Source organism: Rhipicephalus sanguineus, chromosome 1 (genome assembly GCF_013339695.2).
Source record: "Rhipicephalus sanguineus isolate Rsan-2018 chromosome 1, BIME_Rsan_1.4, whole genome shotgun sequence".
NCBI lineage: Eukaryota > Metazoa > Arthropoda > Arachnida > Ixodida > Ixodidae > Rhipicephalus > Rhipicephalus sanguineus.
In genome coordinates, this window is record NC_051176.1 from 71,795,768 (window position 1) to 71,813,833 (window position 18,066).

Consider the following 18,066-nt stretch of genomic DNA (forward strand, 5'->3'; position numbering starts at 1 on the left):
GTGTGATACCATGATAAACTATGCTTAATTAGATTTGGCTATACTTTCCTAGACTCAACTGCGCTCATGTAAGGTCAACTTGGCCTAACATGAAAACGGCAAGTTGGGCTAAGCTTAATTACGATTTCCTTAAGTGAACTTACTTATGCTTGGCTTTATTAGGAGATACCATGCTTAACTAGGTTTAATCAGTTTCGGCTACACTTCATTTGCGTTAACTAGGCACATCTAAGCTTAACATGGCTTAAAGCGACAAAGACGAGCTGGCTTGAGAAATTTCATCATGTATACTTGGCTTCACCAGCTTCTACGATGCTTAGTTACGCTAATTAACCGGTGTAAAAAGCGACGCGCACACGGCGCTTGAGCCGGCCCCGCCGCAGCCGCCTCGTAAAACAACGGCGCATATTAGATGGAGCAACGAAAGCGACACCCAGTTGAGTTTTGTCTACGAGCGCCGTAACCACGTCAGACAGAGCGATATGAGAGGCCATCGGATATGTAGGGACGCGCATGCACACCGCTGCTGCTGTGGTGCTCTCGATAGCGGGCGCCACATCGGTAGATGGCGCGTCGATGCATTCGGCCACGTGATCCCGTGGTCCGTATGCTTTTGCTCGCGCCTGTACACCATGCATGCATGATCTTCTTTCAGTGTAGTAGCATTCACTGTTATTTCTGGCTACATCCAAATAATTTCAAAGACGTTGCAGGACAACTCCATTCGTGTGCCTCTTAAGAAGAAGGTGTTTAATGAAAAGGAGGAGGAAAGGGCAGCCTCATAAAGCTGTAATCACGCGACTGGCGTGATCGCGGACCAGTCGCTTGACATGTGACGTGCTTCGGATCGCTCTGCAGCTAGCATTCACAGCAGAGGGGTGAATTCACGCTACAGGTGAGGATTTTGGTATTTCCCGCTGAGCATCCCAACTGTGATTTGGGCCTCCGTCGCTTCGCGAATCGCTCCGCGCGGAACTAAGGAGGACCGCGGGAAACAGGTGACGTTGTACTAATCCGCAGGCTCGAAGCGCCGTCGTGTGGATACATTTTTACACGGCCGCAGCGCCGTGCAGTAAAAAAAGACGCCCCACCGTTCGGAAGAGTCTGAACGGGGCCCTAATTGAGTTAATTGATAACTACCTTGGCTGATATTTTTGCCAATGTGCCGTTTATGACATTTTTAATTAAATTGCAAAAAAACGTATATAACGACATTATATAATGTTCAAGTTAAATTATTACTCTTTAAAAATTACTACAAAGCTAGTAACATTAAAATACAAGTAGCAAGTTACGTGAACGTTTATCGAGATGTAGCCCTTCCGGTTGTGGTACACTTCACCGTCCTGCCCACCAGGCGCTTTGGTGCGGATGTGGCTGCAATCTATGCACCCTGTCACTCCTGGAAATTTGGCGATGCCGTGGAACCCCACCATCGTTTCGCGGAACCGGTCGTCTGAGCTGGTGAACTTCACGACGTCCGGGAACAAGTGCGTGGAGATCAGCCACGACACACCTTCAATAACGCTGCTCACTGTTGGCTGTGACACATTCACGAGGTCGGCTGCCACTGCCTGTAATGTGCCCGGTCCATAGAAGCGCAGCGCAATCAGAAGCTGCATCATTGGTGGAAGAGGATGGCCGCGGTTGCTGCAGCTCTCCTCAAGGGGCAAGCACTCTAGCAGCTTTTTGACGCTGTTCTTCGTGAAGCGGAAGCGCGCGGGGAATTCGCTTTCCGTGAAATGTTCCATGGGGTTCGGCCGGTCCCTGAAGAGTGGTTGTGGTATGCCCACGCAGACCTCTACGTCGCCAAACAGCTCGTCAACGCGGAGCACATATTCGACAAACAAGCTTATTCCGCCATGATACCTGACTCAAAGAGCGATTCAAGGTAGCTGCCGCGCTGCCTTGACAATCTCAAGTGTAACGCTCGAGATTTCCTCAAAACGGCCCTCAAGGAGCGTTTCGAGTGAAGGGTCGAGTCGAGGAGCGTTTGGCTCCTACGGAGCGGTATCAGGGCTGCGACGGAGCGGTATCAGCGGCCCCAGCAGGCCGCGGCAAGAGGCTTTCTGATGCTGTTGGAGGTTATCAGGTTATCCTGCCGAACATACCAACCAGAAAAACTGCTGAACACTGTTTTCAGGCGCGCAGACGTAAGTGGGCACAGCCCTATCGAGTCGAGGATTTCAGGGACACGTTGATTCTTCTTGGGGTGCTCGCTGACGTTGTCACGCTGGGGGCGTATCAGATAAATCACGTATAGGCTATCACCATGAAAGATGGCACCGCTACGGAGAAGCTGCTCGCCGCAAAGGACGTCAAGGTGAAGGACCGCAAGTGCCTTATTATGGACCCTAGTGACCGTGGTGTTCGTTTCAAGATTGACTGGCTGGTTCATGTTGTGTGTGACGAAGACGTCCAAACCGCACTCTTGCCGTAGGGGAAGGTCAGTGATGTTTCTAGAGAACGTTGGCGTACTCAAGGCGTCGCAGACAGGGCTCAACGACTCGAATGGTGACATTGAAGTTGTGTACTGGAGTGAAGATTGATGACATTCCGCACCCAATCAAGGTGGCCGGTGAGCTTGCACGGATTGTTGTACCAGAGAGGGCCCCACTTTGCCTTCGTTGTAAATCAAGTGGACACGTCCGTAGGGAGTGCCAGGTGCCACACTGCACTATTTGCCATCGCTACGGCCATGAGATGGCCGCCATGAGCGCCGCCGGTTCCATGAAGCGCGTCGATACTTCAGAGCACCTTATGGACGAAGCTGATGCAGAAGAAACAGCGGCAGGAGCGGGACGCGAAGCCCCACTCACTGTTAAACCTTCTGCGTCGATCTAGTAGAAGCGGCAGAGAAAAGCAAGGCATCTACCGAGCGGTGGCCACCGCCGACTTATACCCATGTTACACGGACAGCCTAAACCTCGGTTAGTGTAACCGCGGTTACGCGTAACCGCCGTTCGCTTATGTTACACGGTATGCGAACCGCGGTTATGCCGCTAACCGCGGTTGTACCAAACCGAGCTTTGCGACCTCGGTTAGCCGGCTAACCGAGAAAATGGCGGCCTCCATGATGGACGTGTGTACGCTGCGAGCGTTCGTGAAAAACGAACGAATTGGATTGCACGAACCACATAAAGCCTGATTAGACTTTGGGAAAACAATTACCGTCATCTGCGGAGCACCTCAAGGAATGCGAAAGTGGACGCGGCAATAACAGCCGAGTGGAACGCCGGACTGCCGCCAGACGCAGAGCCATTCACGCCAAACAAGTCCGCTTTAACCGAGGTTGCTTGTGCGCCGTGTAACATCGGCGAACCGTGGTTGGCGCGAACCGTGGTTCAACGCGGTTAACCGCGGTTGGTCGTAACTGCGGTTAACTTGCCTGTGTAACAAGGGTATTAGACAGATGATGTGAAGGTCCGGAAAAATAACGACCTGGGCGCTACTCCGGGTGACACCAACGGGGACAAGACCGCGGACATGGACATTTCGGAGGCTTCGATTTCAAGTCTGTCAACCAAGCGGACTCATGAGGACACTGCTGAGGCATAAACGAACCCCGACGGTGAAGGACAACCCCCGAGTAAGACGGCCCCCATTCGACGGCCCTCTTATCGACATCGACCGAATCTGCCCACCAGCATATCGGTGGCGGCAACTCCGCCACCTGCGCCGACGTAATGCTAACGACGCCCTGACGCAGCGCCCTGGCGTGTCCTTTTTTCTTGAGGTAAGCACCACGTTCCCAGCCTCTCTTTGATATCGCAATGATCTTGCATCGCGACTATTAACGTACGAGGCCTTACGTCAAAAAGAAAGCAGAGTCTGGTGTACGGTTTGGTAACCGAGAATGACCTCGAAGTTGTAGCGATACAAGAGACTAAAGTAGATGGTGAAGCAGAGACTGGGAATATGGTGCGGCGTTTCACGTCGGCCAATGACACCGTGGTTAGTTATGCTGTAGGAACATGGGCAGGATGTTGCCGACTGCTGCGCCGTAGCTTGTGCCTATCGCGACAGGTAATAATTCGTTGTGACGAGCGCTTGATTGTCTACGACTTCCTTCGTGAAAATAAGGAGTGGCGTATTATTTGCGTGCACGCACCCAATCATGTAGAAAGGCGCTCCTTATTTGAGCATGCTCGCCAATTCTGCAAATGCCAGAAACCAGTTATTATTGTCGGCGACATCAACTGTGTACTTTCTGCCGCAGATACAACTATCACGGGGAATTTTATTTAGGCAAGTACCAACGCTCTTCGAAAAATAGTGAGCGATTTCTGCATTGAAGATGTAGGACAATGTTTAGAAGGTGCACGTGCTGTACACTTAACTCATTACGAAGGATTGAGCCTTGGCACCCTACAGCACTGTTAAGGAGATTACGCGGGAGCGGTGGCGTTTTATGGCCTAGAAGACAAGGGTTCTCCGGCAGGGCTTGTCGGCCTTGGGCTGAAGAAAGGCGTAACCGTGGACGACGTGCCGCACTTACTGCGCGTCGCCGGCGAGTAGGCATTGGTTGTCGCTCCAGGCAGAGCAGCGCTCTGCCTTCGGTGCAGGAATACTGGGTATATACGCCGTGAATGTCGCGTTCCAGGCTGCGTCCTCTGCCGATATTATGGACACGACGAGCCGCAATGCGTTTGGACATATGCGAACGTGACACGACGGGGAAAAGGGGGAGGGGAGGGTTATAGGGGGAGAGAAGATGAGGTGTGTGGAGAGGGTTTGCGCATGCGCAGTAAGGGTGTTTACGCCGCACACCACCACCACCACCGGTTTGAACTCCGCCATAAGATGCTTCGCATCTAAAAGGATAACCTACAAGCGAGGAACCAGCGCCAAAGGCGGCGACCATGCGGCGGCCAATCTTCCTTCAGAAGCCGAACATTCCGCCGGATAGAACACCGGCGGGCTCGGAGCTCAAGTAGGACGTCAGCCCAGGCCTTTCATGGCGTATGGGCGATGAACCACGCACTATGGATACGAAGATGAGAAGGCTGTTGTGCTGCGTATCTAAGGTACGCATCTAAATCACAGGTGTGAAACGCAGTGTTGTATGGTTGGCTTATTGTACGCGAAATTTATATTTTTGGGTTGCTTTTGCGCGCGAGTGGTTTGTTGAACTGGTTTGTTGAACCGTGCGATTGTTCTGTCAATTTATTATGGTAGTGGATTTGGTTAGAGGACTGCGTGTTGCCACCGTTAACGTTAGAGGTCTTGTCGCAACACGAAAGCAATGCCAAGTTAATCGCCTGTGTGCTGATAAGGAACTGGATCTTGTAGCAATACAAGAAACGAAGGTTGAAAGCGAAGAACAGACTGATCGCATGGTTGCCCCATTTAGATCATACTACAACTTGTGCGTATGCCCTGCCGCGGGAACGTCTGGCGGCTGTCTAATTTTGGTGCGGAAAACTTGCAATGTTACATGACAGTCACTAGAGGTTAATGAAACTGACCGGCTCATCGTGTATGATTTTTCTTTTAGCGGTAATCTGTGGCGAGTGATTTCTGTGTATATGTCGAATGATATGCAGGAACAATGTGTTTTTTCGCAGAGCTTGAACAGTATCTAATTTGTGACACATCTATGTCATATTATTGGGAGATTTTAATGCATCTGTTATACTGAGGATTCTGCTAAACGAGCCGTAGTGCGTGATAAAAGCGCTCTTTTGGTGAACACCTTGGTTCAGGAACATAACGTGGAAGATGTTGGCCGCCTGTTAATGGGCGTATCAAAACCGCCATAAACGCATTTTCAAAGAGACCGTCGCGCGAGACTTGATAGAGTGTATACTTCGCTTGATCTTGTGTCAATATGCAATAACTACGGTGTGCAGCCAGTCTCCTTCAGTGATCACAGTATGGTGTCCGTTGCAATTGGCTCCCGACCAAAAAAGCGTAAGTTCAAATGGTACCTCTGGAAATTCAATAGCGAACTTCTTGAAGATGAGGTCATCGTTAAGAGAGTACAAGATGAAATCGAAAAAATGCTAGATAGCGAGCCAATCAACTATGCGGAAACGTGGGAGGACCTGAAGATAAAGGTGAAGATGATCGCGATGAAAAGGGGAAGCGTTAGAAGCCACAATGAAAAAATGAACGACAAGGAGCTACAACGACAACTTGAAATGTTGCTTGAAATGGAGAGTACCGAACTAGGAATGAATGTGTATAGGGGATATTAGCAAAGCAAAGAAAGAACTGGAAGCCATCGACAATGAAAAATATAAGGCAGCTGTGGTTCGTGCTCTAGCCGAAAGGTTTTGGGTCGATGAGAAGCCAAATAAACGCGCTTGAGCTGATGAAAAGCGATACGCTATTAAGAATGAAATTCAGCAAATAAGGTACGGTGGACAGATAACTTCAGAGTGTTAATTGATAAAACGTGCGTTTCAAAAGTAGTACCTCGAAATATTTGGTGACGGGAGAACAGTGCATGGATATGGGTTTTAAAACAAGCCTTTTGAAGGCCATGGCGCGGCTAGATAAATAGGTAAAAAAGAGACTAGGAGAGAAGAGAAGCAGGCGGGAAATTGAACTCGCGATAGAAGATATGGCGGTAGGAAAAGCGCCGGGAACGGATGGCTTGGGAGCTGAATTCTGTAAGGCTTTCGCGCCTAGAGTGCCCGGGATATTGCATCATGTATTCGAGGAGGCATACAACAAAAAGCCACGGCAGCCGTGTTTTCGATCTGCCCACCTGGTTTAATTCCAAAAACAGAGGATCGAGCGAAGTTACCGTCAGTAAGCTCATATAGGCCAATAAGGTGCACCAATTGTGATGACAAAGTGTTAATGAAGATTCTTAGGAAGAGATCGCAAACTGTGATCAAAGACTCGGGGCCACATCAAACGTGTGGCATTAAAGGGCGTACCATGTGCATCAACAACCATGTAGCACGTTGTGTCTTTGAATGCTGTAACGCTTTCGATAGCCGAGTCGCCATGTTGCAATTAGATTTAGCGAAGGCTTTCGATAGAGTGTCGCACAAAGTGCTGTTTTTATACTTAATCATGTCAGGGTTGGTGATGTTATTAAGCAAGTTGTTAAATAGGCATATCACGACTGTACGATACAGGTTATAATTAAGAAAGTGAAAGAATCCCTGTTCAATCAAGTGTCCGGCAAGGGTGTCTACTAAGCCCTCTACTTTTTGCAATATTTCTGAGCCCTTTTGCTCGGATGTTATCAATAACAAAGTTATTAGAGGGTGCAGACTCCAAGTGACCGAAGTGAAGGTATTAGCCTACGCGGACGACATAGCTGTATTCTGTGATGATCGACAAAGCGTCCAGGGAGTTGCTCGAGTCGCAAAAGTATACTGCAAGTAGTGAGGAACCGAGATAAACTGGGATAAAGGCATCAGTATATGGGCACCGTGCATACGTTAGGAGCCGCCAGAGTCGCGCGCTGCCTCCAGCGCCAAAGCGGCCACGGCAGCAGATCTGGCGGGATAAGGGAGCGACAATGCAGGCGGCGGCAAGCCACTGCGCCGTGCTTTGGTGCTTCGCTTGAGGCGTTTCCTTTCCCGTTTGCTTCCAAAAGACGTCAAATTGTTAGCAGCTGTCCGAGAACGTAGCGTTAGCGTGGGTGCTTCTTTTCGCCAGACCTCGTGTATCCTCAGGCGAACGCGGCAACATTAAATGCGTGAGCTGGCGGAAGACGACGGAGGTGACAAGCCCGTTGAGCGAAACTGCGCGCGCGTAACGCGGCCCCCCTCGCTCACTAAACAATCACAGCTTATCACCCTCGGGCTAACGCGGCAGCGAACTCAGCGGCAGCTTGAAACTGGCGATACCAGCAATTGCACTGTCACGGCCACTGAATGAAAAAACGCTTTCCATCGAACGGCCATGGCGCTGCATTCACTGCGCCTACACTCTAAGAAAAAAAGAGTATGCGTGACTCTTTTCGGAGAGTTCTGACTTGCCACGTATAGGACTCTCTTTAAATAGTCACGGTGACTCTCTTGGTGGGTCAGGGTCGTCTCGCTCTAGGAGAGTCCCCTGACCCTCTAGGAAGAGTGGAAAGACTCTCATCCGAAGGATAACGTTACCACTTATAGGGAGTCAGACGACTCTTGCCGGTAACGCTCCTACGGGGGTCAAGTGATCCACACCGAAGCGTCACGCGACTCCACAAGTATATTAAGCTACTCATTTGACCCTTGCTCTACTTTTGCGCGACTACTCTTTAAAATAGTGGAGTATTCATTTTAAGCATGTCCAATAATACTTGCCGTTCTGCCCAGCGACTGCAAAAAGAGAATAGTTCAGTTTTATCATTATTTTAGTAAAACTCATCAAAACAACACATACTTTCCAGCAAAGTTATATAGAAAGCGCGAAAAGATGGTATTTGATTTCCAATTAAGAAGTTTGGGTATTCATCATTTACATGCTCTTATGAGTATAGCCAACTAAAATGTGTGACTGATGTGCATAGTATCATATAGTGCAAAATAAGCTGCAGAAATGGACATCATGTTTCAATCTTTATTCCTTATGATTAAGAATAAATCAAAAAGTGGTGACGGCTGGAGGTCTCAGACTTGTGGCTTGCTAGGTTGTCGCTCCTGTTCAGCGTGAGCACCATGAAAAACGGTATCTGAAAAGCAGAACGTGACATTGTGATGAGAAAATGAAAGTGCAGTAACGGTTAGCAAAACCTACAAAATAAGTGGTTCACATAGAGACAATGAAGAAACGAAAACAAATTTTCACGTAAAAGGCAGCGGGAACCTCGTCCCGCAATAGGCACTGGCTATAAACGAATGAAAACACTTCTTTTCTGAGAAATCGCTTCAAAATTTGGTTTCAGAATAAACACTGTTTTGCGCCGGCTTACCCCGACACCCAAACACATCCTCCGGCAGTCAGGGGCACGCCGTGAGCGGTTACTGACCGCATGTTTTACAAACGTAACCCATACTCAGATAAACACATGCAAGTACGAGGGCCCGAACGACACCCAGCGCGTCCGGACGCCGTCTACGTCGAGATCAGACATGTCATATGCTAGCATTAGCACACATACCTCCCACAATCACGTACACTCACTTAAACCATGAAAACAGCAAACAGAAACGAAGGAAAAAAGTGCGCGGCGACGGCCGCAACAACGAGCGCCGTCGAAAGTCGAGCATTTTCGCCTTACCGGCGAGGCGTGTCCAACTTGAATGACTACCGCATACGTTCTGGAAGGCACCGTACTATATCTGTACCTCAAGCTACCGTCTTTAAGCCAACAAAAAAACATTATATATAGTGCGTCTGAGCGTTCTGCACGCAGACGTTTTTTTTTTTTTTTTTTTCACGTACCCACGCGCGGAAGCACGCAGCAAACTCAAGGTCGATGGAAATGTTATTATGAAGTAGACTAAAGTGCATCTCAAAACGACATCTTGCACCTTAAGTAGTGCAGACACAACGTGCGATCAGCAAGAAATGACCCTTGATAATTGTTTGTATCGCTCACTTTATGGGAGCTTGTACAGCAACGCGCATAACAGTGGCAACTCTTTAACTGACAGCTTTAGTTGGGCATCCGCAACAGCCCCGCGGACACGGGCTGCTGTTGGAAATGGCTGGCAGATAACTTCCGCAGAGCTGCTGCAGACGCCCAGCTAAAGCTGTATAATTAGTGCCTACGAAAGCAGTACACTCACCGTTAACTGGCGCCCGTTGTCCGTATCCGCAGCTCCATGAATATTCCGCCCTGCAAGCGTCACTTCGTGCGCGGTGCCGGCGTCAACACCACCGAAAACGCGCATGAACATGAAACTGATGAAACTTCAAGACACGCCAGCCGCACAACCAACGCGACGCATTCCAATAGCATAGACGAGTAGACAGACTGCTGAGACAACCCCGCCTCCGTTGGCGAGCAACGCGCCACAACGGCGCCAAAGGGCAAGCGCGCGATATGTATGGCGTATACGGTGGCTCTTTCATGACGGAAGCCAATCGAAACGCGCTTCAGGAGCGTCCAGTGACTCCTTCCGAACTGCGAACTCTTTTTCTCTGCCTGTACCTTCCAAAAGGGGTCACATGGACGCCCGAAGAGAGTCACGGTTCCATGACCCTCTTTTGACTTTTTTTTCTTAGGGTGTACTTAATCAGTGCAGCCGAGTTCGTCGTCGTGGCTCGTGTTTTACTGCCATGGCACTGCAAAGCATGCCATTTATTATTACGTTTGGATTCAGAGAGCTACGTGATATAGTTTCCTCCGAGGAGCTAATCTGAAGAAGGGCAGGGAACTCCTCGAAGCGGGGCACGTTCACTGCGTCGTGGAAGAGGTGTTGCTCGGCTGATCAACAATCACGGGCAAATTCAACCCCAGAAAAAAAACCATCTATTTACAAAACTCACTTTTGTCGTCGAACGAGTGCGATCCACCGTTCACGCCGATTCCGTTCATATTGCCACGTCCACTTCTTGTCTTGTTTTGATGTATTCGGGTTTGACCGGCAGGGACGGTTATCAACGCTCGACGCTGTCCGCGAAGTAGTGTTCTAGAAGCGTCGCGATTGTAGTAGATCGGTTTGTTAAGATTGCGCCCCGCACGCGAATGTTCCACTTTTGTCTAGAGACAACGCCGCCACCAGCGATATTGCTGGAAAGTTCGATAGCGCCTGTATAAAAGCCGACGCGCTTGATCGCTTGTCAGTTGATCGACGGACGACGCCCTGTTCGCCGCTATCATCGTACAGCGTGCATTGCTGTAGTTCTAGTTCTCATTTTCCGGCCACAAGTTCGGCCAAATAAACAGTTTCATCCTACAAACGCCGACTGCTGTATTCGTCGACGTCACGACCACGTGACAATATTCTCTAAATGGAAACCGGTAAAAACGCGTGCCCAGGGAATTCCTGTAGGGGTTATTGCACCCAACAACGCAGCAATTATTTCTGGAGTTCGGCATTCCTACGAACAGCGGAGCCGGCACAAAACTAACTGCCCGCGAAAATACCTCGCGCCGTCACAGCGGGAGCGTGGAGCGAGCAGGGGTGCAATCGCGGAGCGATGTTGTATGCTATATTATTCTTATCGTCCACCACCTGCGGCTGACTGATCGCGTTGATAACGCGGACGTACCGTCGCTCTGGTCACTAGCCAAGCGCGAGAAGCACGAAAAGTGTAGTCATCGTAGAAGGCATATTTCCTCGACTTCACCCCATTGCGAGCGCGCCAGAGCTGCCCGCCAAATCAGCGCTTCTTGCCGCTAGGGACGCCGAGCGGAGTTACGTCTGCACGGAGCCTATGGCATGGCAACTGGGACGTAACGCCAGAACAATTCACTTCGGCACGGTGGACGACGACACCTGTGAAGTATCTGGGAGTGCCGCTGCAGCACTATAAAGATAGCACAGATTATTGGCTAGAAGAAACTGATAAAGTGAGGGAAAAAACGGGTGGCTGGATCGGCCGAGGCTTGTCAATGCTCGGCCGCGCGAGTGCTTGTAATTTGTTTTTTGTTGCCAGAGTATGGTATGTTTTGCAAATTATCTTCATGACGAGGTTGTGTATGCAAAAGATACATAAGGTTTTTGCTATATTTATGTGGTAATCAAGTTTTGAATGTTTGAGCCATACTAATTTTATCGGTCAGTTCGCAGCGGTGGACTGGGGCTTGCTCACCTGTATATCGGGCAGCTTGTGTCACGTTTTCTTTTTTTACGAGGTCAAAGGGATGATTTGTCACGCACAGTCATACAGGTACGCCTGGAAAGTGTTCTGTCAGAATTCGGCATTACGTGCTGTGAGTACCGTGGCAAAAGTGTGACTGGGTACATGCGTGAAGTGGTTATGTTGTTTCGTGTATTACACGCATGGTTTTCTTTGAACTATTTGTGACAATTACCAGGAAAAAATTGTATAAATACTGAGTGGATGTAATGTTATCAGCAACAGTATAGAGAGTTGTTAAGATAGGAGGTCCGGGAAATGACTTGCTGAAGCATGTTAAAACGATGCCGTTCCATCTACAGTTAAATCGTTCTTCTTTAAATTGCATATCAATAACCTACCAGTAAAATTATGGTTAGACCAGAAAGGTATTGACGTACCATGGACTGTTGACTGCATGCTGTGTATAAAGCCGGAGAGGAGTGATCACGCTTACAAAGATTGCTCGGGTGCACTATTCCGCTGGGATATTCTACAACGAACTCTTAAAAAAATATACATATGATGCAACACCCTACGACATGTTCATGCTCCGGAGCCTCCATAGTCTCTGGAAAACAAGAATGGCAGTAGGCCATGTGGATGTCAAAGATTCAATAAATGTGTAAAATGTGTCATTAAAATGTGTTTATATATGGATATGTTTTATTGGTTTCATGTCGAAGAAGGCAATAAAGAAAAAAAACGCGCTCTCGTTGTGTAGGGGTCATCACAAGCGCTTCACACGCGCAAGGCCCCCGGTTCGATCCCAGGCGCGAGCATCGCCGTCTTTTATATTTATTTTCTTGCAGAAATAGATATTCGAAGAAAAGCTTGAAAAAGAAAACGTGGTTGATCCCTCCGTCATAGGAATCGGAGTAACACGAAAGGGAAGCGTGGCCTTACAGAAGTAACTGAATGTTTACTGTGCATTGATATAAGAGAGTTTGTGCAATGTAGATAGATGTCTGGCAGTTATAGCGCCGTTTAACGTGGGTGCACCCACTTTGATGATTGGCGGTACATCTCCATCTCGACGACTAACGTCCACGTTAAATGATTAAACAAACCCTTGTGGTAGCTTTAGTAGTTAACGGTGAAAGCGTAATCAGAGAACGAGGTGTGATAGCCAGAAGAGCGTGGCATATTGGATGCAGAACTTGGTCGCCATCCCGCGGCATGTTAAAATGTGAACACAACGGCCGGACTAGAGGGAAACGGAAAACGCGTCATGCCACCCCGTAGCCCGGCCACGATTTTCCTCGGGGCGAGCGCGTGAGCGGGCAACGCGATGTTACAGCCAGGTGCGGCAGCCACGCGTCGCAAATCTACTTTTGGTTTGGGTTAGCGAGATGCACGAGCTATGCTATGAGCAAGGCCGACGCTATTACGACGCTTGTGCTAAAGGCGCCGCGCCACCTCGCGGGTGTGTTAAAGCATTGACAAAATTGAACTTATATTGAAAACGCGCCGAATGGGACCGACGTGTAACGTGCTGCAGGTGGTAATAGCGGAGGCCACAGTAATGACGAATTACTTTACCGCTCCCAGAGGGCAACACCATCCCGCCGACCGGGAGAGTGGTAGATATAAAAGGCGCATTTGTATAGCCTCTACAATCTGTGACCGTGGCGCAGTGGATAGCGTACCCTGCACCTGTTGTTGCGGACCGAGCGGTCGTGGCTTCGATGCCCGTTGGCGGAATTTTTTCTTTGCCATCTGATCGTGTAAATTTTTTCGACGTCATTTCTGTGACGGAAATACGTCAATGAAGTCTTGGTGGACCCCGGCATAAAACACTTTCGTGTTAAAAAGGCAGCGTGACGTGTTGCGCTCTCGTAGTGTAGTGGTCATCAGATGCGCTTCACACGCGCAAGGCCCCTGGTTCCATCCCAGGCGAGTTTTATATTTATTTTCTTTGAGAAATAGATATTAGAACAAAAGCTAGAATAAAAGGCCACCTGTCGTGTCGCTTCAGCCGACCAGGACTACCAAGTTATATTTCCTCAACTTCCAACAGGTCAGGTCGTCAACAATTCAATCTTCCTTCATGCGGATTTACGAGCGCGGCCATATCGCGTTGAGCATTTTCGCAACGCATTGGATCATATCTGTGCTCTCCCCGAGGTTATCGCTTTGGGGCGTATCAGGTGAATTACGTTTGGGCTGTGACACTCAAGAACTCGGGAGCAATGTAGAAAATGTATGAAGCAGGCTACATTCAAGTCAAGGACCACCGATGCATTGTCGTGAGCCCAAATGACCGAGGAATACGTATGAAGCTGCACTGGCTTCTTTACAGAGTCAGTGAAGACAATTGTGCCGCCCTGGCGCCATACGGAAATGTTACTGAAGTAACGAGGGAAATGTGGCGCGTACGCGGCATCACAGACAGAGCGTCAACGACCCGACTTGTGGCCTTAAAACTGAAGGTGGACATCACCGTCGACGACATTCCAAACCAGCTACGTGTGGGGAGTGAAGTCGCGCTTGTTGTGCCGAACCGCCCACCGTTATGCCTCCGTTGCAACAGCACCGGGAACATTCGGCGTGACTGCCGTGTACCCCGTTATTTGCAGTGCAGGCGCTTCGGCCACACTGACGAGGAATGCGTAAGGACCTACGCCAGCATCCCGAGTAAATCAAGGTAGAGCTTATCATGGATGAAGCTGACGCTGATGAAGCCGCTAGTAATGGGTACAACCCATTGCTAGCGGTAGACCCGAAAAAGACTACCTCGCAAGTCGCCCGGACCGATGCATGGAAGGTGTCTTTGCTGAAAGCGACAGAAAGTCGCGAATAAGCCAGTACCCTTCCAAAGGCGAGACGCAGAAGACAGCAAAAGCCACAATAGACGAGGAAGCACTGACTCCGAAACCGTCAGCGGAAGAGAGCATGATGGAAGTAACTGCTGGTTCTGCCAAGAGACCATTCGAAGAAGCCGGCGACCAAACCCGCAAGGCTGCAGCTGCAAATGGAGACGAAACGCCCCCCAAGGCGGTCACTACCAGACGTCTGCGCTTTCTACCTAAGCCACCCATCCCTCCAGATCGAAAAAAGGAGGGTACGACGCCCTCGTAATAGCGAGGGACCACTTCTACTTGCTGCAGTGTAGCCTCAAATGGGCACTTCGCGGCATCTACTATGGCATTATGTTACGTGCGTGCGCAGCGACAGCGGAACCTCTGGAAACTGCTGAATAAACCAAATCAAGGCCATCGCAGCACCGTATCGACAGTGCCCCGAACAATGCTCTCAAGGTAAGCTCCATGCGGTCCGCCTGATCAAGCTTTGCCATGTCTTTGAACCTTAAGAAGCCCCTTCGTGTAGGTACATTAAATGTGCGCGGTTTCGCATGCAGGCGACGCCAATACCAAGTAAGCAGAATTTTCCAAGAAAATGACTTAGATATTGTTGCTCTGCAAGAAACGAAGGTGGAGGGCCAGGAGCAGACGGACCGCATGGTGCAGCCATTTAGATCGTTCTATAATGTATTTTTTTGTCATGGTGTTCGCACTTCAGGAGGCTGTGCGCTGTTCATTCGAAACGGCATAGGTATCGTGGAAGAACAGCTTACAGTATGTTCAGCAGATCGTTTTGTCGTACTTGATTTTTCTTTCTGTGGTTTCAAGTGGCGTGTATTTTGTGTGTATTCCACAAATGATGAAGGTAACCGAAAATGTCTTTTTTGAACAACTGGAAGAATTCTTAAAATGCGAAAGGTATGTAATTATGATGGGTGATCTTAATTGCGTTTGTAGGCCAGAAGACCCCGCAAAAAGGCAGTAGCGTAAAGATGTCAGCGCGCAGCTACTAGCTGAAATTGTGAACCATTACGAATTGGAAGACGTCGGTTATCTGTTTTTGACAGGAAGAACACCAGCCTACACGCACTATCAAGGTGAACGTCATGCTCGCTTAGATCGCGTTTTCATCCCATTACAGTTTGTACCGCTATGCCAAAGTTACGATGTTAAACACATGTCATTTTCTAAGCGTAGTCTTGTCATGTTTAATTTAGGAGAAAAAGGACAGGGAGCAAAATTTAATTGGGAACTATGCAAATTTAATGCAAAACTAATTCACAATGATGGCTTTGTGAGCGATATAACAGAAAGAATTAATTCTTTCACTCCGGAGCCGGCGGAAGATCTTATTAGTGTGGAGGTAGGGTTTGGACGATGCTTACCCTACGAGGCGACTGGGAAGGGACACGACGTTCTCCAGTGCCGCAGCGAACAAAGACGCTACGGCCGCGTTCCTCGACTTTCCGTCATGGCGCAGAAAAGGCACTCGAGGCAGGTTGTCAACAAACACGGGTTTATTAACCCAAGATGCTGCACAGTACGACAGTCATGGGCTTGCAGGCCGTAAAGAGAACTCCGCAAGACCGATCGAGTACGCTTGCCAGCGGCGCTACGACTATCACACAAAGGGCAGCAGTCGAGCACACGAACGAGAAGCCGCCTGCTAGAGCAGCGCGCCCACCTCTCGTGCAGGCCTGCGAGCATCTGACGCGGGCAAGCCCGCGCCAGACAGAAGCGAGCTCAAGGGGGAAGGCGGTTGTCACTGGCGGCTAATGAGGACCGTCAAAGCGCAGTGACGTAGGCTAGCGTAGTGTGCCACGAGCATTTTTCAGACATGCCCGGACACGTGGTTCGTGCGGGGAAGACCAACGCATGGCTAGCACCAAGCAAAAAGGCCTGGCGGCGTAGCCACAGTAGCCTTATCGTCGATTAACGGCGGTTCCCGGCGCTCGATCCGCGCGGGGCCAGCACTCGCCCTAACTGGGGAACGAGGCGCCAAAGGGGAGGGCGTGCTCGATTCCCACATTAGATCTTGGGAAATGTTTAAAACTGACGTTAAGATGAAAGCGATAGAAAGGACAATAGCGATAAGACGCGAAGAAAAACATGAAAATGAATTAAACAGCCAACTAGAATTCCTCACGAGTAGAGAGCGTGAGAATTCAGGATTTCTTATGGAGCAGATCAAAGAAATTGAAACTACACTTGAGGTTATCGATAAAGAATGATACAAAGGAGCTATAATACGAGCCAGAGCGGAACGATTATGGAACAGGGAAACGCCTACAAAACGGGCACTGAGTGATGAAAAAAGATACGCGAGAAGAAATGACGTAAAAGAAATAATATATCAAAATCAAACAACTTCGGAGCCTACCTTGATAGAGCGAGCGTTTGTCGATCATTATCGCGAACTACTGGGAAACAAGAAAAAGCTGACAGAAGGCTTTGAGAGCGACTTTCGCAAATCTATGCCAATCTTAGAAGATGACGTCAAAACGAACCTCGAATTTCAATTACAGTGCGAGAAATAGAAGAGGCAAGTGATGCGCTTAGGTTAGGAAAAGCCCCCGGGCCTGACGGTTTAGGCGCAGCCTTCTATAAAGCCTTCAAATATGAGCTCAGCGAACCATTGCAAAAGGTTTTCAAGGAAATGTATGCAACAGAGCGAATGCCACCCTCTTTCAGAACAGCCCATATTGTATTAATTACAAAGTTCGAAGACTCTGTTAAACTGTTGTCAGTAAAATCTTATAGAACAATAAGCCTTACGAACTGTGACTACAAAATATTTATGAAAGTGTTAGCGAAAAGGCTACAAAGTGTCATCACGGGACTAGTAGGGCCACATCAAACATGCGGAATAAGGGGTCGGACAATATTCAGAAACACACATGTAGCTCGTTCTGTGCTGGCATGCAGTGATGCTCTCTCGAGTCGGGTTGCAATGCTGCAACTTGACTTGGAGAAAGCGTTTGACAATGTCTCTCACGAGATTTTCTTTTTCATGTTAGAATACGCAAATGTAGGCAAGATTATATTACAGGGAGTAAAGATGGCATATTCAGAGTCTACCACACGTAATATAGTAAAGAAACATTTAAGTGAATCCATCCAAGTTCTCTCCAGTATCCATCAAGAATGCCCCGTTTCATCATTGCTGTTTGACATTTACATAGAACCCTTCTGCTTAAGCATAATTAGTAAACAAAACATTCATGGATTTAAGCCTGACACAATGGAAATAAAAGTGCTTATATATGCCGACCACCTTGCTGTTTTTTGTCACGACCAGGAAAGCATAAAGGAAGTCGTTAAATTAACGGAAGCTTATTACAGCGTAACTGCTTGTAAAATAAACTGGGATAAAACCGTAGGCTTCTGGCACGGCGAGTGGCACGAAAAGCCAGAAAAAATCGCCGGTGTACAATGGACAGCAATGCCTTCGATATACTTATGTGTACCGCTTCAATGTTACGATGACACAGACCAAATGTGGAAAGCAGAAGCAAAAAGAGTGAAGGAAAAGATGCAAAGGTGGCAGGGCAGAAATCTGTGTATGTTTGCTCGCGCAACT

General features: G+C 48.7%; 1 pseudogene; it reads right to left on the reverse strand.

Moving 5' to 3' along the window:
* The window catches only part of LOC119398691 (putative nuclease HARBI1), a 37,728-nt pseudogene extending 32,252 nt beyond the window's left edge, over positions 1-5,476 (reverse strand).
* Positions 5,477-18,066: the final 12,590 nt, after the last annotated feature.